The sequence below is a fragment of the Thermobia domestica genome, chromosome 14, assembly GCF_964235325.1.
Source record: "Thermobia domestica chromosome 14, izTheDome1.hap1.1, whole genome shotgun sequence".
NCBI classification, from domain to species: domain Eukaryota; kingdom Metazoa; phylum Arthropoda; class Insecta; order Zygentoma; family Lepismatidae; genus Thermobia; species Thermobia domestica.
This window is the reverse complement of record NC_137467.1, coordinates 139,516,919-139,521,737: the sequence shown is the minus strand read 5'-3', so window position 1 is coordinate 139,521,737 and position 4,819 is coordinate 139,516,919. Positions and strand designations below refer to the sequence as shown.

The following is a 4,819-nucleotide window of genomic DNA, read 5'->3' as shown; positions in this document are numbered from 1 at the left end:
GCAGGGATGTCCAAAGCGTTCTGCGCATGGCACAAGCAGTCTTTTGTGCGTCATCAGCAGGGTTTCCACACTGCATCGCGTAAAGCTAAGAATCCATCTATCTACATTGCCTGATCCCGAAAGATTATCTTCTCTCGCCGCAGATATTGTAGCACAATTCAACGAGAGAAGGGATGTAATTTTCAGAACGCCCAATAAAAATGTATGAGGAAGGAATGTTTAATGAGTGGGAACGAACGTACAGTCACGTTTGAAAGTGAATTTCTTCTATTAACATTTCTTCATGGCAGTACGTTCTAAATAAATTGACCAAAGAGAGAAGTGTTCTGAAAGATAACAGAAATCTATGTAAATTACTGAGATAAGGAAACTTTACGCAGAAAATACGCATCTGGATCTGATCAAAATCGAAGAGAAAAGCAAATTAGTTACTCAGTGACAGACCAATTCTCTGTCGTGAGATCGGTTTTTTTTTTTTTTTTTTTTTTTTTTTTTTTTTTTTTTTTTTTTTACAAGATGACAGATTCCTCCTGTAAACACATTCATTTACTTTTTTCTCATGGCAGTGTTCATCCATAATCTTGCGTCACGATCAACCAACCATACGAACGAAATTAAAAGCTTAACAATACCGTAATCTGTTGTGAAACTTCAGTGAACTAAGCCTTGTAAGTAATAACCATTAAAAAAAAAAAAAAACTTTTATAAGCAATGCTTTCATAATGAGTTGAGTTGATTTTGAGTTTAACGGCCCTTTCAGCAGCGAGACTATATGAGACGGGACCTACTGATTAACGTGGAATCCGAACCACAAGAGCTCCCGCCGGGAATCGAACCCGGGTCTCCCACGCCAAACGTGTGTACGCGAACCGCCTAACCACGGAGAAGCTCTCAATACTTTCATTAAATGCACTACAAAAGAGTTTTGTGTTTGTGTGTGTGTGGGGGGGGGAGAATAGTGGTGTAAAATGAAATGATAATAGGACTTAAAACATTGGACATGTTTCTGAAGATTGACGGCTATGGTTTTTGTGGCATTTGAGGACGTCAGTTAATCACTGAATCGCACTTAATGCCTTTTAAGTCTTAATACAGTTTCATTTTACTTAAAAAAAAAAAAAAAAAAAAAAAAAAAAAAAAAACAACTGTAATACATTGTATAAACACATTGCTTAATACATTGTATAAAAACATGGCTTTTTAATTTTATAATTGTGATTTTTTTTTCCTTTTTATTACGATTCCACATTCAGTTGGTTCTTGAAGTTGTGAAACAAAACTAAATTACTAACAAGGAAAGCACTTGGACTCGAACGGGTGAATACGGACAAAAAGGAAAGCATGTGTAATGTTAGCCCCCGGGAAAGAAACAGTGATGTCCATTTTTATGCAAGATGATGTAAACGTCCGCAAGAGCAGGGCACAGTAGAGTACGTACCATAACTACAGGGCGTCTATAAAGTCTGGCCCTGGGCCGTTTTTGCGGAAAAGGGTTGGGTGAATTGAAAAATCAGCGAACACTTATCCCATTATTTTTAGGGGCACACATTTTGAATCGAAAAGTTGTGTCCCAGGATCCCCCGGAGGGTTCCAGATAGGGTCCAAACAAAAATTTCAAATAGTAAGGCGGTCAAGTAGTACATCGTTGGAAAGGTATTGTGAAAAGAAAGAAGATGAAGCAAGTCCCAAGTCTCTGCGCTCACCCGGTACAAAATTGTAGGCAGTCAAAATGTCAACAGAGCTCATTCGTGGCTAAGCGGTTAGCGTACGTGCTTTTGATGTGGAAGACCCAGGTTCGATTCCGGCGGAAGCTCATGTGGTTCGAATTCCACGTTAATCAGTAGGTCCCGTCTCATATAGTCTCGTTGCTGAAAGGGACGTTAAGCTCAAAATCAACTCAACTCAAAATGTCAACACAGTTGTCATGAGAATCTGTGACCACAATTTTGCATAGGATGCGCATACAGACTCGGGATTTGTTGCAGCTTGTTTCTTTTCACAACACCTTTCAAATGATATAATACTTGACCCCCTCACCATTTGAAAATTGTGAGGTAGATCCTGTCTGGCATCCTCCGGGGGCCCTGGGGTAATACGTTTTCATTCAGCATGTGTACCCCCAAAAATAATGGGATACGTGTGAGCCGATGTTTCCGTCCGCCCAACCCTTTTCCGCAAAAATGGCTCGAGGTCAGACTTTATCGGCGCACTGAAGTTAAGGCACTTGCTCTACTTTGTCCTGCTCTTGCGGACGTTTACATCATCTTGCAGAAAAAAACGAATATCACTGTTTGCTTCCAGGGTGCTAACATTACACATGCTTTCCTTTTTGTGTGTATTCACCCGTTCGAGCCCAAGTACTTTCCTTGTAAGATCTCTTGGATGCTATACTGTGCATGCTAACATCTGAATATTTCTGGTTGCATAACAGTAGAGTGTATATATACATATAGTTAGAGAAGACTAATAAATCCATTAATTTTAACGTAACACATTAAGAGTGAGCAAAAGTCAGAACAAATACGCATTTTGGTTGGATTTTTTTTTTTTCAAGAAGTTTACCTTCTTAATTCACGTTGTTCAGATTAAAATAAGAAAAGGAGGTAATTATTTTCTGTCTTTCTTTCAAGTCTATTGTTCCGCCATGATCTTCACAAGAAAGAACATTTTCCGTAATTTATATCAATACTGTACGGTAAATGCAAACTGGTGTCTGACAATTGGACAACTCACAGAGTGCGTTAGAGACGATGTTTCCAAAGACTCTGTAACAATGAAGACAACAGCTCTAGCGACGAACGTAGAACGTCTAGCATGTCAGCCATAGTTCTATAATTGTAATATTGCGACAGAATGATTTGTAATAGACTTATATAATATTCAAATAACAATAATAATGGTAATTAGATATTTGACAAAAAATTCAACATTCAACAACCAGCAATAGTGCAGTCAGTGGTCTTAGTTGCCTAGAAACAGTGCGAAAGAATACTGCAGTGATCGGAAAGATCTATCTTCCATGTTCTGTTTACAATAGATGAAGCTGTCAGATGCCAACTTTTGTTAACCGCAGAATATACGTTGAAAATTCAATTTGAAATTTAAAGAAACAAGTTCAACGTTCCACGATTATGCCCTTTAGAGTAAGAAAGACGATGACTAAAGCAAATGAGTGATGGTGGAAGAATTGGTAAAATGAAAAGTGGGAGGAAAGGGAGGACCCCGAGAAAACTCATGGACACGATGTTGTCCGCCACAAACTTCCTTGACCGGCGATCGAACTAGGGACCTCACGCACCAGAAGTAAGCACTCTACCAGTGAACCACCGTGTCAACTTGAAATGAAAAGTAATGCATTGCGAATTCATTGCAAAATTGTACGTTGCGTGATAGTACTGACATGCTTAATATATGCATGTATTTTAATTAATACGAGGTGCATCCAGAAAGTAAGTTCCCATAGCTAGGAAACGGTATGTTGCGCGAAGCGACTACGTGTACGTGAGAGAGTAAGATTCTAGCATGGCACATGCACTAGCGAAACTTTCCTAGTGCTCTCAGTAGCGTCGTGGCAGTGGTTGAAGATGGACGTTCCTATTCCAGCTCCCGCCACGTGTGAAGTGCGAGCAGGCATAAAGTTGTTGAATGCACAAGGCATAGCACCAATCGAAATCCATCGTTAGCTTTGCCAGATACATGGGCCTAACGGCATGAGCAAGCAGTTCCTGCAGATTTTCCGCTCCTTATTGCACACCACTGTCACGGAGTGCCTGTTGATCAAGAAGTTTTGTGTTGAAGCAACTGACCTTGGAGCACAAAGCAAGGCGCACAGGGTCAGCATTGACATTTTTGCAACGATACAGCTGACGATGGATTTCAATCGGTGCTATGCCCTGTGCATTCAAAAACTTTATCACTGCTCGCACTTCACACGCGGCGGGAGCTGAATAGAAACGCCAATCTTCAGTCACTGCCACGACGCTACTGAAAGAATTAGGGAAGTTCTGCTGGCGCATGCGCCATGTTAGGACCTTACTCTCTCACGTACACGCGTCGCTTCGCGCAACATACGGTTTCCTAGCTATGGGACGCGTGGGAAACTTACTTTCTGGATGCGCCTCATATTATCACAATATCTTAATGAAAAATGTGAGAAGTTGCTTTAGCATGCAACGAGAGACTAATCCAGGGGCGCAGCCAGAAAGGGATCCATTAGGTCCGGACACCCCCAAAAGGAAACTTCCTAACTCAACGCACTTTTTCAATAAAACGACACTTGTTTATCAGGGAAATGATTGATGTACGTAGCATAAAAATTTGATCTTATAGTTCATCTATAAGTACCCTTTCACTTATAAAAATAATCTAGTTCTATCGTTTTTTTTTTTTCTGAAAATGTAGGTGTAAGTATTTTACAATTACTTAATGTCTTTTTTGGGTGCAGAATAATACTCATTCCATTCTCTATAAATGTAATGGGTTGTGGTATTGTCCAGAGCTTGAACCCCTTCCAACTAAAATTTCTGGGTGCGCGCCTGCACTAATCTAATAATCATTGATGAAACTAAGGCAAGGTAAAATTGTCGAGAAAGTCACTTCCGTTCTGAGAGGCGCATTACGTAAGATTCGATGCAGATAACCTGTTGTAACCAAAGGTGCCCGAACTTTGCCGTTAGGAGTTCGGAACTCAAGGTCACTCGATCTTTTCCTTACAAAGTGAAAGCGAAGTTGAATGGGCATGACTTCCATTTTGATTCTTTGTTAGATTCCAATTTTGTAACTTAAATTTCACGCACTTCTATACTAACTGGAACGCTGG

At 40.2% G+C, this 4,819-nt stretch overlaps 1 protein-coding gene across 8 annotated transcripts in view; it reads left to right on the top strand.

The window, feature by feature from the left end:
* Positions 1-4,819, top strand: part of rg (A kinase anchor protein rugose) — a 1,617,632-nt gene that overhangs the window by 719,826 nt on the left and 892,987 nt on the right. The window lies entirely within an intron of this gene.